The following is a 21,938-nucleotide window of genomic DNA, read 5'->3' as shown; positions in this document are numbered from 1 at the left end:
CTTTTATAGCTGGTGTGTAAGAAACATGATGGTCCTTAGCGTTGCAAAATTTTTTGTCATCAGCTATTATCGAACGAGAAATATGCTTACCTTCAACTATAACATCGCAGGAACTCAGCTACAACACGTTGACCACGTGAGGAACTAGGAGTCGTTCTTGATGCAAAGCTAACGTTTACTCATCACGTCTCAGCGACCATCGACAAAGCCAATCGATTGCTGGGATTTATTTTCAAAATATCCAACGAATTTCGGGATCCTCTATGCTTCAAGGCTCTTTATTGCTCATTGGTGCGCCCGCAGTTGGAATTTGCAAACGTCGTTTGGTGCCCGTATCAAGCTACGTGGAGCCTTAGGGTCGAAGCAGTCCAGCGTAAATTCATACGATATGTGTTACGTGAATTGCCGTGGAACGATCCATTAAACCTGCCATCGTACGAGGACCGTTGTCCTCTTTTAGGACTTAATACTTTAACACGCCAGAGACATGCAGCGCAAGCTACCTTCGTGTCAAAGATTCTGCTGGCTGAAAATGATGATCCGGAGCTACTAGCGCAAATCAGCCTCTACGCGCCTACCCGTTCTCTTCGCCCTCGAGCCCTGCTGCATTCTGAAATGCGCAGCACTAACTACGCTGCCAATAGTCTAATTTTAGCAATGAGTCGTCGCTTCAACGAGTTTGCTGAAATTTTTGACTTCGTCATGAACTCTTCGCAGTTTCGTCGTCGTGTATTGTCACTAGTTTAATTATGTTTAATTTACCTTAGTTTAGTATAGTTCATTTAGACAAATTGTCAGTTGGACTTTTTATACAAATACAAATCGGCGAGTACCATGGTGACGTGCTCGGACGGATGATTCCTTGCGCAAGCATTTTCGAGATTTGCTTTTGCACCTCTTGCTATGTGACAGTAGCGATATCGTTAGTTTTTGACGTGGGGGATGTTGTCATTTGTCTCTATTCGGTGCTTGATCGCCACATTTGTAAACATTGTAATCATTATCTTCGAGATAGAAGACGTTTTGGTGTTTTGTTATGATTGAGAGAAGTTCCTGTTTTTCTTCATAATTTAGATGATCGAATCTGAGTTGATCGCGTAGTTTTGGATTGAGAGGTAACTCGTCTTTGGAAGGTACGTTAGTTTTGACTATTTTAAAATCATTTAATTTCGCAAAAACCACGCGATTGGGACTAGTCCGTACTTCTACGTTACTGCGATTTTGTAACTGTACAAATGACTTGTTCGGATTTACCTTGTATAAGCCCGGCACTACGACGATATCATCTGTCAGTGGGAGTGGGTCTTTTACGAAGTAGTCTCCATCTTCTGCCGGTGTCGGTGAACTTCCTCCGTTACTATTTCCTCGTTTGCGTTTACCTTGATTGAAAAGCTATCGGAGTATTTTCGAAGCATTTGAATTTTCCCACCTGGGAATTGAAGTTCGTTTGATGCGGTTACTATGGTTGCTTTGACTTGTTGCAAAGACTCGTCACCGATACCAAGTATTTCAATGAACGGGTTGAATTCGGTGAATCGGTGGGCGGTGTGTAATTCGTTGAGATTTCTAACGGTCCTGGGTGCTGTAGAACGGCATCTATCTAAGTTAACAGTGCCTATCATAAACTTCAAGGGACCTGTTTTCGTTTTGACAGTAATATATGGTATGAAGTTATTTACGTTGTTGGATTGCGATTTGGTCTATGTGGTAAGAATTGGTTTCTGAAGGAATTGGTGGAGATTGCGGTCTAGAATAGTTTTTAGCATATTGGTAATTTCGCTCCTCTAAGGATAAGCGTAGTGTATCTTTTATGCTTGCGAGCGGATTATGGATCCTAGAGGATCCATTAATTCTGATAGGAACACTTTAAGTCCCATATGTTGGCAAAATTGGTTCTTGGCTGACTTAACTAGTGAATTTCTTTCAGTTAAGTTTAACAAGTTCACTAAGAGTGAGACCATATGTGAAAGTTTGCTGTATAATGCTTCTACCCTACCGGTTTGACGCATAGCAACGAGGTCTCGGGTGAGTGATACCTCGTCTCTACGATCGTTGTAATGAGCGATCAGGTTAGATTTCAGTTCTGTGCCGTACAATTCTAGTACGTTATCAACGCCACCGGTAATTTTGGAACGGATCGCTTGTATCCAAATTGTGCGCATTGCGGTTCCACGCACAGTGTCGATCAACGGTGTTAGCTTATCGATCGGTCTAATGAAAGAATACAGTTTTATAGAATCGCCGTTAAATGACGCTAGATCTCTTATAATTTGTGGCGCTTGTAAAGCTTTCAGAATATTTTCGGCTTGCTGGGCTGCAAGTACGCCCTTGGCGGCACCTTCAGCTTCCACTCTGAGTTGGTGGATAATTTCATCTCTAGATTCAATTTCGTTTCACATTTGTGCGAGTTACTGTTCGTACTGATCCATTTCACTATTTATTTTTCACTTTGTTGGGGTTAGACTGTCCTTTTTCTTTTATTTAGCTTTGTATATTTTTTTAAGTTAGTTCGCTTCACTATGTGATATTACAGACCTTCGCTTACCGTGGGTCGGGGCTCGGGTCACTAAATTAATATGACTTTTGTTTCAGCTGAGTCTTATCTCTCGAGTTAAGAGTTAATTAGAAAATAAATTTGCTTACCTTTAAAACCGTTGTTCCCTCGATGGTTCCTTGACGGTGGACAGTTAGGATTTTCCTCGAGTACGCGATGAGCCGTCGCAGATGGCTGTTGCCGGAAATTGCTGCACTTAGGACTTAAGTTTTTAAATACACAACTTGATTCAACTATGATGAGAAGCAGAATGAATTATGTTTGGTTTATTGCTTAATTCGAGCTGCTGACCTAAGCTACCTTGTGCTCATAGGCTGGTCTCCACGTGCGGGCTGGTGGCTCCTGTCGCTGAGCGGATACTTGTGCGCTGACGTTACAGTCTAAGCTTGGCGAAGACTGCTGATTAGACTGGTTCAATTTTTGACTATTAGCTCCACCAGGCTCACATTGCATTGTTTATGAAAATTCGTTGAGAAAAGTTATTAACTAAAGAAGCAGTAAGACTTCAAAACAAGTGGATTTTATTAGTAACCATAGCAACCCTGTTTGAATAGCTGTATCTGCCATACGCGAGCGGTGGGTGACAAGTCTAGTTTGCACTTGTATAACGATGTAGCTATTCAAACAGGGTTGCTATGGTTACTAATAAAATAAACTTATTTTGAAGTCATACTGCTTCTTTTGTTAATAACTTTTCTCGACGAATTTTCATAAACTTGCAATGTTCCCCGAATGTGTTCAGTAGAAAAATAGTTTTAGAAATATATAGTGTTATGATTAATTGAATGATGAGGTGATTTTTTAAGAATTTATTTTCAATATTAACCGATTTTCCATACAAACTTCCATATAAACTTTGAAATTTTTGGAGGGTCCGTAGACACAACCGATCGGTACCAAAATTTGCACAATTACTAAGGACCATAAAAGGAATCAGTGAGCCTGGTGGAGCTAAAAGTCAAAAATTGAACCAGTCTACTGCTGATGCAATAGAGACTATAGTTGTCGTTTGTGTACCTGTTGTAGTTGTTTGTGGCAGCGTTTTGGTTCTAAACGGTAGCTGGCAAGTTTCGGCTTTAACTTACATATATAAGTAATGAGACTTACGTTCTAATCATAATTTAACGTCTTTTCACGTTAAAAGACTAACTCCAATTAAACTTTATTTCAATTTATTATTGAGCCTAACGCTATCCCTATCGTTCTGCTATGTAAGCTATTTTGAATAAACTGGCTGAAAATGAAATGTGGTCGCCGGGTTACTATTGCAAGACGACAACTGCTGATGCTCGCTGAGTCCGTGTGTCGTTGTTTTGTTGTTTACCGGATGGTCGTTTTGCTGATGTATGCACGATTCTGGGCCACTTGGTGTTGCCGGGTAAATTACTTACGCTATGTTTCGCCGGATGTCGATTGAGTTGGTTTCCATGCTAAATGCAACTTGCTATCATCGTCGGGTTTGTTGTTGTTGCTATGGATGATGACGGTCATGATAATGTGGATGATGCACCGAAGAAAGATAAAGAACTGATGCTTTGATGGGTTGAATTGGAGGTCCTGGTAGGTTCGTTCTTAACTACTCCCCCTTTTGAAGCCGAATCGTCCCGATTCGTGCTGTTCGTGGATGTTGTTATGAAAAGTGATATCTGTCTTCGTCACTCGTCTTAGTCCACAAAAGGCCTGTAACGAAACTAAGGAAAAGACAACTGCTCGACATACCAAGTGACGTGTATGTCTGAATTTTATCTTGTCTGGTTATTGTTTCGATATGATGTCTATTTTTGATATGGATTTCTTCAATGTTATCTTTGGTTTCCAGTGTTTGTGCGTTGATATGTAGACCGTCCAATTGCATAATAAATGTCGGTTCTGATTCGGATACTTCGACATTGTTGTATTCAGTGTCATTTATAAAAATGGAGCAGTTATGAAACTCTACCAACTACATACCAGACCGTAGTTTGACTCTGTTTCCATATCGTGGATATTTTTGATAGTAATATGATCGTTCATAATTCTTTTAATCTCTGTGGGTGTGTGGCATTTGGTGAAAGTGCAGTTTCCTGATGGTCCTCTTAGTAATTTAGAGAAGCACAATTCTCTAGAGATGTCGATGAGGTTGTTGAGGCTACACAGCTTAGTCCTCCCGATGTGTTAGCATTCGTTCTTGATGAAGTATGTTTTGTAATCGTTTTACAAAGCAACACTGACTGGAAGTTTTAATGTTCTGTTTAATATAGCAATGGGTTCTAGAAGAAATTCTGTATAAGTGGTGTTTTCTATTCTTAGAATTGATACTATAAATATTATTTTGAAATTATTAAAGAAAGCAAATAATCCTAGAAAATTATAAATTTGATCGGTTCTATCTATCCTTACATTTTGTTGTTCTGAAAGATTTGAAATAATATTTGTTTTGAAATGACATTTGTTTTTGCTAATCGTATTGATTCGAATAAATCTTCTAAATGGAATTTCATATTGTCTAAATTATAATTGATCTTTATAACTTCTCTGAATATCTGGAAATTTTAGCTAGCTTCATTCTCTAATCCAGCTGATACAATATTATTTTTAATTTGCGTTTGTTGCTGGTTAAGTTAGTTTATTAAAATGTTATTCTGAAATTGCGAGTTAATTCTAATTTGTTCGTTATTTTCGTTAATGATCATTCTATTACTATTTTGTAAATTATTGATTGATTTAGAGATGTGTTGGAAACCCCGTTGTTATCCAATTTTCCTGTAATTTCTTGTATTCCAGTTCCGAGCAGATTGAATAATTCTCTTCTCTGACGTTGCCCCTGCTGAAGATTATTAAAATGCTGTGAACAGTTTTGAATTCAGCTTCTAGAATTTCAAACATGTCTGTAAAATTTGGAAAATCTCACAATCCTTGATTATTTGTATGTAGTTTTCCGAAAATAGGTTCATAGTCATTCAATTCGATTATGTGAAACAGTTTGTGATGTCCAAGTTTTATGGAACTGGATTTGGATACACAGGAACAGGATAAGTGTGATTGAAGTATGATGATGCTTCGTCAGCATCTAAAAAGAAAGGTAAAAAGAAATGTTGGATTTTTCAGTAGGGGAACTGGGGGGAAGCCCGACACCCTGGGTAAGCCCGACACCCCACGACTTTTCCCTGATATCAAATTTTAAATCATACAATAATGACAGGATATTATTAGTACGATTATTTTTGGCATTTCGATACATATCGATGCCATATGGGTTCATAAACGTCAACAAAATAAACACAACAAGCGAAAGCAAAGTTGATGCGCTTTTGGATGTTATTTTTAGTTGATACATTTTAAGGTTTTAATAACACAAAAGCTTTGAAAATGACCAGTTTTTTTGTCACACATTCTATTCTACTCTCCATATCGTTATTTGTATGTATTGAAGATAAGTTTGAGTATTTCAATACTGTTAATTGAGCATTTAACAAAAATGGGCGCTGTTGGGGTAAGACCGACAGTTTTTGGGTGGGGTAAGACCGACACGGTGTTTAGATAATTGGGTTCGTTTTTGATTCGATACAAACGACTGGGTATATTTGTTGGGTTCAATTATACTATAATTACGTCATGTTAATAATTGAAATACACGGAAACTATGTTTTTTGCATTTATTTATCAGTATTGTCTCAAGCCGACCTAAAAAATTAAAAATTAATTGAGCGTGATTCATAATAATATTACAAAAAGAAACGAAAAGTATTACCTAATATGAGATTTTGAAATGATATTGATGAAAAAATTTCATTGACCGTCGGATTGTTGATCAACAGTGTTCCGAAAAATCACAACACGAACCGGATAGCTTACTACGAAGCGTGCGTCACTTCTAAGTGAATGAGTCCTAGTAACAGCGTATATAATCTGCTTGCAGAATAGCTCTTCCTCGTTAGAATGACTATACAAGTGGCAATAAAGCTCGAAAGAATTACTTGAGAAAACCCGTACCATAATATAAACCGTGCGTTAAACATTATTTATTCATAACACCACGCATTCGAATGCTCTTCCTCTTGCTACGCGATGAAACTACAGAAAGTATGCGTTTGCATCACACATACTCATATACACGTAATTGCACTTTATCACACATACACAATACATTTTTAATGGAAAAATTTGGACAAAAAGAAAGTTCAAAAGGGGGTCGCTCTTGCCCCTTTGGGGTGTCGGTCTTACCCGCAGCGTTTTTAAAATGACATTTTTCTCCATTTTTTGGCAACCAATAATTTTTAATGAGTTCAATTTTTTGAAACGCTGAAAAAATTATATTTTGTTAAGAACCACCTAAACAAGGATTATGCACAGAATATACAATTTTAGGAACTTTGTGGAATTTTAGAAAAATTATTGCGCTTAAGGTGTCGGACTTGCCCCGCGTTCCCCTAAATTATTTTCGCATTCGACGAAGTTTTGCTTTGTGGAGTTTTCGACTCCAAGTATCTTGGTATGTTTGATTTCTGTCCAAACGAACTTGTATCTGTTGGTATCAGTTCTTGACTTTGGATTTCATTCCTTGAACTTCGTTGTAGACTGTTTCGCCGGGATCTAGAGCTGGTGGGACTTCGCGGGTGATATTGTGATATTCGTTTTGCTTCTTTTGGGTCTTTTTCAATCCCAGCGCTGTTTCATCGTATAGCTTATCTCTGTATTGTATAATGCTGCTCATATCCAGTCTTTCCTCTCCGCTTTCTATTCCGTAGAAGACTTCTCGGGGTTTAAGTTGAGTCACTGTGTGAATGCTATTATTATATGAAGTACAGGCTATTAGAAATCTTTCTTTATTTGGTAAGGGTCCATATTTGTGTTTATTTGAGTTAAAAATTTCAGTAATTGTAGAATGGAACCTTTCTACTATTCCGTTGGCTTGGCTGTGATTTGAGAGGGTAAAATATTGTTGTATGTTTAGGTCGGCAAGCAATCCTCTTATTTCATTTGATTTTATCGAGGTTTCGTTATCGGATACTAACAATTTTGGATTACCGTACTTTGTAATAAATTTAAGAATTGCTTTGCGGATATCTGAAATAGATATGGATTTTGTTGGAATTAGAGTGCCGAACCTTGAAAGTTTATCTACTGCAGAGAGGAATAGATTTGGTTGTGAGATGTAAATATCTATGTGGACTATGTCAAGGGGTTGTTTTGGAACTGGTGTTTCTCCAAGTTGGATCTGTAATCTCCATTTATCTAGTTTCGTTTTAAGGCATATGTGAGGAAGTGGTGGTCAGTGAACATTTTACCATCGAATAATCTGTGGAGTTTGCAACGATTTTAATTATTTTCCACGGTGTTTTGAGGTTCGGCAGCAGCTAAATTATTTGCGTGAGCATCAATTTTTTGTTGCGCTGCAAATAATTCCAATTCGACAATGCGCCGGTCTCGTTGTTGTATACCAATTATTGATTCACGCACTTGATTTTCTAGTTCTTGAACCTGATGTTGCATTAGGTCGCGATTTTCGTCGAATCGTTGAGTCATTTTATATAAAATTAATTAAGGAAATTTTAAAGAGCCTAACTCTTCTTATGCGTGCATTAAGATTCTTACACATTGAATAAAAAAAAGACTACCGTCGCGTTTTACTAAAATCTTTCGCTTAAATATTCACTTGTTCAAATAAAAAATCTAGTTGGTAAGCTTAAGAATACTGTGTCCCAAATTCCGGTTTGTATAAAATAGGTAGCTTCGTGATTGAATAAAAGTCCCGTATTTGGCACGGGTTCGATGGTCATACTGGACGTTGTATTTAAAGATAGTACTGCTGCTGTAGTGACGAGCATTTTTGCCCACATGTTTGGCCTAGCTCGAATAGTTTTCTTTTTCGGTTTGGTTGGATGAGCTGCATTGTGCTTTTCTGCTAGTTGTTTTACTAGCTCTATGTCGATTTTTTGCCGCTTACCCCTGTCATATTTGCCTTTGCATTTGAGCTACTATTATGCGGGAAGACGTCTTTTCGTTTTGGTGATATTTCCTGTATGTAACCGGTGAATACCGTATCTGCCTTTACGTCTAATTTGGCCAATTTTACAGTTGGCCTAACTAATTTAGAGTTTTCAGTACGAACGACCGCAGACCTTGTTTGGCCATCCTGCGCCTTCGTTACTTCGGTAATAATTTCCTTATGAAACTTCCCTTTCCGTTGTTCGTCTGGAAAAACAACGACATCATCAGGCTGGAGTGGTTCCATTTTTCTCGTTTGTTCAGTTTAGGAAGGTATTCTGCACTCCACCGATCCCAAAATTTAGTAGTTGCCATTTGAGCCTTTTTCCAGTGTTCTCTTGTTGCCTCGGCTCGAGATGTGTCGTCGAGTGAAGGATATGTTCCTCCTGCGCATCCAATTACAAAATGATTTGGTGTTAGAGGTTCATCGTCGTCGGAATTTAAGGGTATATGCGTCAACGGGCGACTGTTCAGGAGGTGCTCTATCTCGATTAGAGCATTCCTAAGTACGCTCTCCTTGGGTTTTGATACTGGCCATAGCTTCTCGTTTAACAATTTTTTAACCTCTTGTATCATACGTTCCCATGCTCCTCCAAAGTGTGGAGCTGATAGTGGAATAAAATTCCATTTTATTCCTTCGATCGCTGTTCTGGTTTCTAATTCCTTCATCTTAGTTTCAGTATATTCTAACCTCTTTAATGCTCCCTCGAAGCTTTCTGATTTTGGCATTATGGGCCTGGCTTGTTTCCATAGAAGGCCAATTTCGTATTGACTCCCGTCATACTTCATTGTATCTTTTATCATTTTTTTCCGCTCGTCTATCCTCCTCGCTCTGTTGGTTAGTGGTGCTAACCTTAACGCCAAACTCTTCTGTTGAGAAGTATTTCCTCATTTCTTCTCGTAGTGAGTCTTGCTCCTCTACTACACAGGAATATATTTCTCCTTGATGTCGAGAGTTGGTCCTTCCATAAAAGACCCATCCGATTGGTGTTTTAGCGGCAACTGGACCGACTTTGCTTGCTCTCTGTTTTGTTGCTGTTAATAGTCGGGGATGATCAAGTCCAATAAGTAATGTCGGCTCAGCATTCTCGTATCGTTGAATAGGAAGGTTTTTGCGATGGTTGTAATTTTCATGAAGATCCTTGTAGTCGAGTGTCTGTCGTGGTAAGGATAATTTATTTACTGTGCGTACACTTTCCATTTGGTATTTTGTTGAATTTTTTTGCTGTCCGATATTTTGAAGCATATGCTTTGGCTTTCGTTATCTTCGTGTACGGAGTAATTCGTCTATTTTATGCATTATGGTGATACTGGCCCGTGCAAACCTAAATCTTTGGCCACGTCGTCGAGGATTAGACTGTTGGATGAGCCGTGATCCAAAAATGTGAAGGTTTCTAATTGTCTTCCTTGCACATAAAGTGTAACCGGCAGTATTTGGTAGTAGACTTTATTTCTTTTGGTAGTGTGTATGTTAGTGCGTACAGCTTCATCTTCTTGTTCCTTCGAGGTGGATGCTTTGGACGATGTTGGAGCTTGCGCATCTATTTCTTTCATTTCCTTCTTATCTGCATTCTTCGTGTTGTCTTTTGATTGTCCTGAGGATTCCTTTATTTTTTGTTTTGTTTCCTCCTTTTGGGAGGCTGGTTTTTCATCATTTGTTTTTGGTCTGACGTGATGAAAGATGTGATGATGTGCTGTACATCCTTCTGTTCTGCAGTTTGGTCTCATTTGACAGTTTCTAAAGGAGTGTCCTTGGCGTAAACAGTTAAAGCACATGCGTCTCTCTAGTGCCAGTTCTCGTCTTTTTTTCCACACTCATCTTTTTACAGACCGGGCATGCTACTATCCAATGTTGTTGGCTACAACAGGAACATTTCGCTTGGGATCAGGATGTTTTTTCGGCGTGCATATTGATTCTTGATTGGCGCTCATTTTTCGGGTTTCCTTTTCAGATTGACACACCTTTTGTGCAATAAAAAAAATATTGCCCTTTGCTGTTGAGGTTTCAAAAACTCGTGTAATTCCTTTAGTGTGAGTTTTTGCCGTGGTCGTCCTTCTTGTGGAATCATTGCTTCTGCTTCCTTGTCCGCCTATTGTTCTCTTAAGTTCAGTGGTAAGCGGCAAACAAGTTCAGCAATCTGCAACGAATTAGTTAAATAATCCTCGCACTGTATCATGGACATGTTGGACACCAAATTTCCGAGAGTCACTACGAAATCCACCATGCTTTGAAGGTATTCCATGAGTGGGTTCCGTAACTTTGCCAAATCCTTCCATAGTTCGTTGTATATAGCCAGCGGTCGTCCGTAAATACTATCCAGAGTTTCTACTACATGTTTCTCGTTTCCTGGATCCATCAGCAAGGCACTTACGTGTACCTTTGCTGCTTTGCCTAGACTTGCCATAAGTCTGTTTATATTATCGGTATCGCTGAATTGACCTTCTCGTTTGCTTTGTTCGTAAAGCCGTTTGAAGTTTGGCCAATCCTTGTAATATCCATTGAAAACTGGGAGTGGTGTTGCTGTTTGCCTCCTCAGTAAGTTTGTAATTTCATCCGGCAATTTGTTTGTCGGAGCCATTTGTTGTCCCGCTTCGGGGTCCACTTTTACTTGGTGCATTTTGGTAGCCATCTCAATCATGGCCCTTTGAAATGACTCATCACGTAATTTTTGGCTTTCCATTTGTGCCTCAAATTGACGTCTTAGCAGCTCTACAGTGTCTGCTGGTCCGCGTTCCTTGGACACACTCCTGGTAGTCTTCTTCTTTTGATCCTCCAGCTCCTTCCTTAGTTGCTGGAGCTCCATTATTTTCTCTTTGCACTTTGTATCCTCCAGATGCCATCCTTTAGATCCGCTTTCTCTTTCGGCTTGTTTTAGGTTCACTAGTGATATATCGCACGGTATGATATATATTGTGATATCTTATTCAAGCACTTTTTGTTTTCACCAAATCCGCTATTGGTTGCGGATACGCCTTATTAACGATTTTGTAAGTGACGCGTATTGCAATGCGTATTACTGTCCGTTATAAGCTACGGACACGCTGTGTTTCTAGCGTTGTTCCACCAAAATTTGTAGGTGTTCGCTTAATACCTTTTTTCACTACCGTAGCTTGGTCAGTGTAGGACTTAGTATTTTTTCTTTACTTCGTGACTTCTGTGGCGAGAATAGTGTGAGGATAAATCCTCTCTGGAGCCACCATATATCGTTCCGCCGAACGATCTTTCGCCCCAGAAGGGTGTGCTGGGTCTAGTTAGAAGCGTCCTGCGGTACAAGCCACTTCTAATTCTAGACTAAGTATAGTTTGTGGCACCTGCGTTACAAATACCACACGCTATAGATTAATAAGCCGGGAATTCCTCGTCCAGTTAGTATCGTTTTGCGTAACAAACCAATACTAATTCTGGTCGTAAGACAATTTGCTTCCCCGCTTGCGTTACAAACAAGGGAGTAATTTGACTTGGTATTTATCAAAGTGGAAAAACCAACGAAGCACTCCAGGGTCTGGGCACGAAGTAAAGGATTTGTGACTGGAGTGAAGTACTACTCACGATTGCTCGTCTTCAACTTGATTTTATTATACAATTTTTTGGTTTATATACCTACTTTCCTAAAGCTAGCTATTTACAAAACATCGATTTTATTTGTATTTGTTTTGGTACAGAATGTTAACAACAAATCTTATTGTCAACTCTGCACAAATGTTTTATTATCCAAGCCACCGCGCGAAGGCAAATATCGATATAATTACCGTCTTCGAATGCGCTGTGACCGGCAGTGGCACCGAGAATGCCGACGAAGCATATATGACCCCTGCGTGAGCGCGCATTGACTTATCGTTGGGCGCACTCGAATGTAATTTGTTTTTCCTTCTGCCTCTTTAGGTCAGAACGAACTGTTCTATGTTGCGGCGGTTTGTTTTGATTCTGCCGAATGGTGTTTTTTTGCTCGCTGCGAACAGCTGTTTGTGATTTTGCGTCGGTGACAAGGGTCTTAGGTTATCGATCGATCTAATGAAAGAATGCAGTTTTATAGGGTCGCCGTTAAATGACGGCAGATCTCTTATAATTTGTGGCGTTTATAAAGCCTTAAGAATATTTCGGCCTGCTTGACGCCGGCTCGCTGGGCTTCAAGTACGGCCTCGGCGGCACCTTGAGCTTTCACTCTGAGTTGGTGGATGATTTCATCTCTAGATTCAATTTCGTCTCGCATCTGTGTGAGTTGCTGTTCGTACTGATCCATTTCACTATTTATTTTTCACTTTGTCGGTGTTAGACTGTTCTTTTTCATTGATTTAGCTTTGTATAATTTGTAATTCGCGATTTTCGTCGAATCGGTGAGTCATTTTATATAAAATTTATTAAGGAAATTTTAGAGAGCCTAACTGTTCTTATGCGTGCATTAATATTCTTACACTTTAAAATAAAAAAAACACTACCGTCGTGTTTTACTAAAATCTTTCACTTATTTGAATAAAATATTCCATATTCACTTGTTTGAATAAAATATTAAATATTTACTAGTTTGAATTAAATATTCATTATTTAAATAAAAAATATTCATTGTTCAAATAAAAAATCTAGTAGGTAAGAATACTCACAGTTTTGTCCGATGTTCGCTCGGATTGGTCCGTTGTTCGATAATCCTTCGTCGAACTAATCTGGTGAGACGTAGCGTGTTAAAGTTGACTGCTGGTGTTTCCTTTGCTCGCCGGTAAGCCACCGTTGATGTTGGAATTCACTGCACTATTTTAACTCACTGCGCCCCAGAACTTCCGACTGTGCCACTAATGAGACTGTACGTTTTAATTTTAATTTAAAAAAAATTTAATAAACGTCTAAGCAGAATCAATGAGACGGGAATTTTTAAACAGTTTATTTCTTTCAGATTCAGAAGTTCTTTGAAAATATTTACTATATCTTGTTCTACGAAATCTTGTTGGCATATCATGTGGCGTCGGTATCTTGGAAAAAATTCTTCGTAAATTTTTGTTTGCTTTCTCGATATTCTTAGTATAATTTGGGTTCTAAACATATTGATGGGTTTCTCGGTGCATGGGATGAAATAGCCGTCACTCGTGTCGGCTGAGTGAGCAGTCATACCGTCACTGCTTTCGTCTGATGAATCTTCTTCTGTATTTTTAAATTTATTTTGGTTTGATTCTAGACAGTGCATCTGCTATTGCGTTTTGTTGACCTGGTTTATATATTATGTGGTAGTCACATTCTTCTAATTCTAACTTCCATCCAATGATGTTATTGTTGGTGTTAGTCATACTGTAAGTAAGCGGTTGATGGTCTGTATAAAGTTTGAATTGTCTGCCGTAGAGATATGGTCTAAAATGAGTTAACGTTTCCCTTAAAAAACTTAAAAACTTAAAAAAAATATAATTTTTTTTCATAGCTACGCTCTGCGTTTATTCACTACTAAAATGATACTGATACAAAGGGTCTTAGGGCTAGCTTTTATATTAAACATCTTATGCTTACTAAAGATAAACAGTTCTTTGTCCTGACGCGTGGGTGGTGTTCTCACGTACTAGTTGCAACGGATGTTATGTCTGCGATGGTTTTATCGTTATCGTTTCCTTCATAATTTATGCTGATGCGGACGGCTGCTGACGACGTGTGGTCACGGTTGCATATATTAAACATATATTATTATTTGTCTGCCCTCGTTGATCGATTATGTGACTGTTGTGCTAACTCCTCCATCTTCAAAACTCTTTGTCCTTAAAGTGGCATAGCTGTTCGAAATGGTGTTTGCATGTTGATAAACGTTTCAATTTCTTTTTTTCTTTCTTCTGATAGTTCGTTGGATATTGTATTGAGCGGAATATCTTCTTCGGATGTTGATTTTTTTAGTCCTTCTATATAAATTTGTTTGTCTTTATTTGGCGTGAATTTAATGCTGACGTTCGTAGATCTTCTGGGAAGAAATAGGAATACTGCTACTACGGCTGCTCCCGTTATGCTTACGAATCCGAACGATCCAAATAGATGAATTTTCCAAGTGAGTGAGTCATTAACCAGGTGAATTGTTTTCAGCTTGTCTCGGTGTTCCAGGGTAAGGTTTTTCAGGAAATCCGGAGATGGTGCGTCAAGGATATTAATTTCGTATACTTTTAATCCAGTTGTAGGATGATACGGGGGTCCGGAGATAGTTGCTTCGAAGTTGGTGTAGGTTTCTCCATTGATGCCGTAGATCACAATCCTCGAATTGTATCAAGAATGATCCATTCAGTATTTGATTTGAACTACTACAATTTGATGAAATGTCCAAGACTGCGTCGTTGACTAGTATGGTACCTCGGTTAATTCTTTTAATTAAGCCATTTGAGTACACCTTTTCGAAAGTGCAATTAGAATGGCTACCTTGTATGAGTAGTTTTATGCATTCGGACGGGTGATGTAATTTAAAATCTTCGCATATAAAGTTGTTGATCTGTTCTTCGCATGGTTGCGATAATTCGTACATGTGGCTGCTGTTTCGAATTAGGAAGTTGGATTTGATGTAGATTCTTTTGTTGTCTTTTACGATGGAGTCAATGTAGTCGTATTCGAACGTTTTTATGGAATACTGTGATACTTTTAGAATGTAGGCAACGTGTGCTGTGGACTGTGACAAAAGCTCTTCGAAGGATGAAACATAAATTTCGTGGCTTTGCAGGAAGGATGAGATGAGTTTGAAGTCTCGCATTGAAAGTATTCTGCTACTGGGTATTCCATGTTTTGCTAGTAAGATTGCCTCTTCTAATGTCTTAACTTGATTTTGTAGAGAGTTTAGATTGGACAAAATGACTAGTTGGTTGAATTCCATGGTGTGATTTTTCATTCGTGCTTTTTGTATTACGAGCACTTGATTAGTAATATCAGTGATGTCTTGAATTCTTTTTCCGATTGCTTCATTAATCAATATTTGCTTGTTGTTGTTTTTGATGAGGGAGTTAAGCGTACTGTTTATAATGCGGAGGTCGTCGGCGTCGGGGCTTCCAGCGATCCATTTCCATCCTCTTCCAAGGCCGTCGAATTTTTTTTGTCGTTTCATCAGTGGTTTTAATTTTAAAAATGTTTCGTAAAAATTATAGTTCTTAAGTTGTATCAGTCCATACAGAGGGTTCGGATTAGGGTTTTTTTCTACTTCATCATTGATGTTGGAAATCATGTTACCAATTTGAACTAGGTCTATGGGATGAAAGATTCGAACGTATCCTGTCTTTATCTTAGCATGTCCTAGTGGGATGACTGCTAGTGGGTTATTTGTCAAGTCATGAACCTGTAGTGATGCTTTAGAGATTGACACGCAGATGGCGAGTCTGAAACGAGAATTTTTCCTTAAATTTTTTTTATGAAATTTCCTATCATTTTGATCTATAACGTATGTATTATAATTTTCTTTGATTTTGATTGTTTTATAACGACTTTTTCTTTTGGATATGCCGTTTGTCTTTTCATAGGCATATTTGTTCGGTTCATAGTTTTTGTAATGTTTTCAGGTTTTAGTCACCGTTCATGAATGTTGTCGTTTTTTAGTTGATATTTTTCGGTGATAATCTGATATCACCGAAAAATATCAACTAAAAGACGACAACAATTTTTGTAATGCTTCTCGATTATTTTTTCATCTTTATCTTTATGTATCTTTAGAACTTTTTCTTGGTCTTTATCTCTTTGTCTAGTGAATTCCTCTAATTGAAGATTTCGGTGGTATTGCCTTGATATATATTTTTTGGTGTATCTTTTATTACTGAGTGAATGGAGTTATTGTATCGGTGGGCTGCCATTTGTATCAAAGTGTTAATTGAGAAATCTGGATTTAACTGTTTCAGACATCTTGCTATTTCCTTAATAGTAGAATGACAACGTTCTATCTGACCATTGGTTTCTGATCTGTGGACTGGTGTCTTGAAAATTTGAATTCCCAAGTTCCTAATTTGTTCTTCTATCACAATTGATACAAAAGAACTTTCATTGTCTATCACAATGAGCTGGCAGGTCCCAATCGTAGAGTAATTGCATTAATACGTCTTTGACATCAAGGATTGATTTTGATTTAATGGTTCTGATTTTAAGAAATTTTGAAAATTTGTCAATTCAGGTAATGAAGAGATTTTGGAGATTGTATACAAAGATATCGATATGAATGATTTCGCCTGGATAGGTGGAAACTGGGGGGGGGGGGCATTACGCATTTCGATTCGATCAAAACTATCGACTCGACCTTGTTTCGCATTATGTATTTCGAACCAAGCTCGAAAGTAAATTTTCGTTCGAGTTAGTCGAAGAAGTACTAGATTATCGAGAAGTGTTGGCATTATGGAACCATAACAATCGAACTCGAAATCGACTCGAGTCGAAAGTATTTACTCGCTAGTTTTATTGCTGTCGACTGTTCTTTTGAGATTATGATTTGTGTTTTTATTTCGGAATACTTAGAGGATATAAAATTACCAAAAGGTGTAAAAAGCTCCCACGTACTTTGAGTTACTTTATGTTATATCTATTTTAACCATCAGGAACATATTTTTTGGAAAATGTAATACTAAATATTGATAATAAATTATCTTACACCAAGTAATAATAAAAAGTGTTAAAACAAATCGATGGAGCAAAGTGAAGACACCTTGACGTGTCTAGTCGATATTTGATAGATGTATAGAATCATAATCATTCTTGATTTTAAAGTGGTGATTTAAACAATTTTATATTCTAATTGATGCATTTGTTCCCGACTATACCTCAACTGTTTTCAATATCACAATATAGCCTTGAATTCAATGCCATAATGTACGTTTTATACACCAACAGAATTAGGTGTTATATCGTCATTTGTGTTAGATGCATGAAAATACAGAATATTATCTTATACAGCAAAGAAATTTGAATCAAATTGAATTACTAACAAATTTGAATGCATCAACCGATTGAAAATTATGCCATCTACAATTTCTGGAAACACTTCATTTTGATTGTGTTCTCTCTATCTCTAGTTGTGCGCTATAACAGAATAATTAACTAACAAGTACACGGACAACCCCGCAAACACGAAAACGCATTTTTGTCTTGACTATTTCAACTAAAAATGGCTATTTTAACGAACTAGTTTTTAAATTTTTGCGTCATCAATTGCTGAAAAAATTGTTGCTTTTGGAAGCTATCAGTTTCCTGAAAAAACCCTGAAAACAAAAAAATTTCTATGCAAAATTAGCCATTTTTATTGAAAAGGGCAGTCAGTGCTCGCTATGATTATTTTCCAAAAGATTTGAGAAAAGCGGTTTCGAAGTTGTGTTGTTTTAAACAATTATTTAGATATTAAATATGTTATTTAATCTGAGAATAACTGTGAATAACTCATTCTGCAGATAATACATTCCATCATGCGACTGAGGTCCGAATAAGACACACTACCAGCTAGGCATTTTGATGTTTCGGTGCATCAACTTAAACAGCGAGATATATTAAAATTTTGTGGTAAGAAGTTCAAGAATACAGTTATATCAAACTAAAATAATGCCCAAGCATTGAAAAAGGCGGTTTGGGAGAGTGACGTGAACAAATTATGAACATGCTTGGGTCAATTTATTTACCACTATCACTATTTATATTCTGTGAATTTGACGCTCATTGGAAAAAAAAAGAAAACAAACTGCAATTTTGTTTACACTGAAAAAAATTCTTAGGTGGAATTAAAATTATCATACGATGTATAAAATCATTACTCGTTTTCTGCAACGAAGCATTTTCGTGCATTGTAAATAGTTCGTTTCGTCTAATGGCATCTTGATGAACGAAAAGCTTTACATATTTAATGTTCGGGTTATTCCATGACAAATTTACAACCACAATTTTAATTCCTACCAAAAAAATTTCTTGCATTCTTAGCACAAAATAACTGACATCTATTTTTTGTTTTGGCTGAACACGATAGATTTTTTTCAAGTTATGAGTTTTTGAATTTTATGAATTGGGTCATTAAGCTATATACAGTTTTCCATTCCATTCGATAAATTTTAGGTCCAATATACATAATACAACATCATTAAAAAAAATCGTTATAATACGTAAAAACGAATTTTTTGTTTTTTTTAATAAATCTTATATAAACTTGGCAACCATACATAGGAAAACTGCGGTTGTTTACATCTGGCCCATCTTGACAACACTCAAAATGAAAAAAAACTATATTCATTGTATGGTCTTTATGTCAAATAAAAATAACCCTGCGGGAAAACCGGGAAAACATGTGTTCATTTTTTCTGACAGGGCATCATTTGTCGTGAAATTCGAAATGTCAAATCCTTCTGATAGTTTCAAATCCAGACTGTCAACATATTTCTGAATTCTGCAAATGTTAGAAACATATCAAAAAACAAGCTTGGACTAATAAGTTTTATATTCTATGAAAACGTTTATAATTATATTGAGAACCTTATTACTTTACGAGATATTTCAATTAAAGCTGGCCCATAACATGGCGTTTAATGTAAAATTGCCCTTTTTAATGTTATAATTGTAATATCTCGTAACGGCAAGCTCATGCGAAAATGCAACTTTTTATATTTAATTTTTTTTCCATGCATCAAATACTTTACGAGCTATCAGCGATTGAAAAATGTTCAATTTTTCTAACTTCAAAAGTTGAAAGCTCATACCTTGAAGTTAATATTATATTCAGCCATAACAAAAATACCTGTCAAATATTTTTAGCTGAAGAATGTAAGAAAAAAAATTGGAATGAACTAAAATTTTATTTGTAAATCTGACGTTGATTGGCCCGTACGGTGCATAAAAGTTATCATCGATGTCTAAACTATTTTTTGTCAATGAAACGAAATGATTCATTCTTTTATCAATTGTTTTATATAGTATAAATATTTTTGGAAAGGGTAAATTTATGTTTCGTACATAAAAGGAAAAAATCGTATTTCCGTATTACATCGGACCTTTTTGGATCTATTTTTTACAACATCGATTTTATTTCAAAGAGCTCACCCCTATTGTGTACTAGAAAAAAATGTTATATTTGCGAAACTTATCCAAATATCTTTCGATAAAAAGCAACTAAAAACTAAAATTAAAACAATTCCTTATATTTTACCAAATTTGGTTTTAGGAAACTTATTCGTAGCAGAATTAAAAATATTTTTCTCAGTGTATACTCTTATTTGACAGTTTGCGCTCGAGCAGGCAGTCGAAAACTAGTACCGTAATCTAACAAGCTCGAATGCTTGGTCGAATGCGATACGTAATGCCGCAATTTAGTCGAAACGAATTCAAAACGTTTCGAATCGAGTTACTCGAATCGTGATGTGGAATGCCACCGCTGGCGTTTTTACGGGAATAAATTTAGGTGGGGTATTTTTCTGTTTTGCACATTTCACAAGTTCTAACGTATTGTTGAATAATTTTCGATAATTTCGGGAAGTAATGTTGTTTTATGAGTTGTAGCGAATTCTCTCTAGCGTTTCTATGTGCAAAATTGTGAATCTTTTTTTATCTCTTCTAATTGTTGTTCTGGGTCTGATATGTCTTGAACCATTTTTGGGAGTATCGTATTCTGAGGATTTTCGGATTGTAATTAGAACGGTATATTTCTTGAATTGTGCCCATTATTGGCTCATGTGTCATAATTCCATTCAGAATACCTGGGATTAGATAGTTCCTCATTTTTTTCTTTCAGGAATTCGACAGAGAATCTTGGTTCTGTAAAAATGTGTCTCTTATAATTTTCGAAAGGGATATTTAATTCATGACTAGAGTTTTGACCAATTTTGAAAATAAGTTGATTTCGAAAAACGTTAATAGGAGCTTCTGTGGATGGTATAAAGGATGAGTCGTCTTCGTCGGATGAATGTTGTGTGGGTGTCAATAAATTGATCTGAATGCGTGAAAGTGCGTCAGCTGCTTTTCCTGGTTTGCAATGCATTGTGTAGGAATGCTTTCCATCGTTTTAGCTTGGCATTATTTTTTCGGAGATAGTGTAAATGGAAAGGGGAGATGATCTGTATAGATATACAGTCTTGTTCCGTATATGAAGTTTCTTAATGAATGGTGTGCCCAAACTACGGCTAACATTTCTTTTTCGTTTGTAGCGTAGTTTTCTTCTGTTTTCGAAAGCGTACGTGAAATGAACGTAATAGGTCTTTCTCCATCGTGAAACTGTTGAGATAAGACTGCTCCGATGGCTTTGTCTGAGGCGTCTGTCGTTAATAGAAAGGGTTTTTCGAAGTCTGGGAATGAGAGTACGTTATTAGATGATAAAATGTCCTTCAGTGTCTGAAATGATTTTCTAGCTTCGTCGTCTAATTGAATAACATGATTTTTTGATTGATTTTTCGAAATCTGGCTGTGGCCATCCTCTCCTCTTAAAAGTTTTGTTAAGGGTTTTGCTGTTTTAGCATAATCCTTGACAAAACGTCTGTAGTATCCTGAGAGGCCAAGAAATGCTCTAAGTTCTTTTAAGTTATTTGGTTCTGGATATTTTTGGATGCTTTCTACTTTCTTCATGTTTGATTTCAGTCCGTTTTCTGAGACAATGAATCCTAAAAAATCCACTTCTGACTTTAGGAATTCAGACTTGTCTGGCTGGATTTTAAAGTTAGCTTTTCGAAGTGTTTCAAAAATAGTTTGGAAGTTCTTCAAATGTTCTTCGAAAGTTTTTCGGAATATTATTATGTCATCGATATAAACATAACAAATTTTGCCAATATGTTCTCGTAGAACATCGTCCATTACTCTTTGAAAAATTGATGGAGCATTTTTTAATCCAAAAGGCATGCGAATAAACTCGTATTTTCCGTTGCTAACTGAAATTGCAGTTTTTTCTATGTCCTTTGTTTTCATTGGTATTTGATGAAATCCGGATGCGAGATCCAATGTGGTGTAATATTTGTGTTTTCCCAAATTGGCTAATACTGCTGATGTATCTGGGATGGGGTACCTATCACTAATGGTTTTAGAGTTTAGTTTCCTGTAGTCTATAATCATTCTATATTTCTTTTCACCTGATGCATCTATCTTTTTTGGTATGATCCAAATAGGGGAATTGTATGGTGATCTAGAAGGTCGAATAATTCCGTTATTTAGTAATTTGTCAATTTGCTTAGTAACCTCTGTTTTTAGAGCTTGTGGATATGGATATGATTTACTGTATACTGCATCCTCATCGGTAGTTCTTATTACGGCTTCAATTTGTGTAGTGAAGGGTAATTTTTCGTCTGCAGGTTGGAATAAATCTTGGAAATTTTCCAAAAGTTTGCTTAAATGAGTTTTTTCCAGTTTTTGGAGATGTTCATCTCTAATGTTTGTTTGTTTGTTTGTTTATTTATGACACTTTACACCTTTGGGTGGTGCATTCGTGTCAAATTCGTGTTCATCTCTAATGATTATTTTGTTAATTTGTTGGAATTTGTGTTGTAA

General features: G+C 36.9%; 1 pseudogene; it reads right to left on the bottom strand.

Annotated features, from left to right (window-relative positions):
* Window positions 1-4,184: 4,184 nt before the first annotated feature.
* Window positions 4,185-10,075, bottom strand: LOC131688006 (uncharacterized; annotated as a pseudogene).
* Between the last annotated feature and the right edge of the window lie 11,863 nt (window positions 10,076-21,938).

The sequence above is a fragment of the Topomyia yanbarensis genome, chromosome 3, assembly GCF_030247195.1.
Source record: "Topomyia yanbarensis strain Yona2022 chromosome 3, ASM3024719v1, whole genome shotgun sequence".
Taxonomy (NCBI): domain Eukaryota; kingdom Metazoa; phylum Arthropoda; class Insecta; order Diptera; family Culicidae; genus Topomyia; species Topomyia yanbarensis.
The sequence above is the reverse complement of the archived record's forward strand: the minus strand, read 5'-3'. Positions and strand labels throughout refer to the sequence as shown.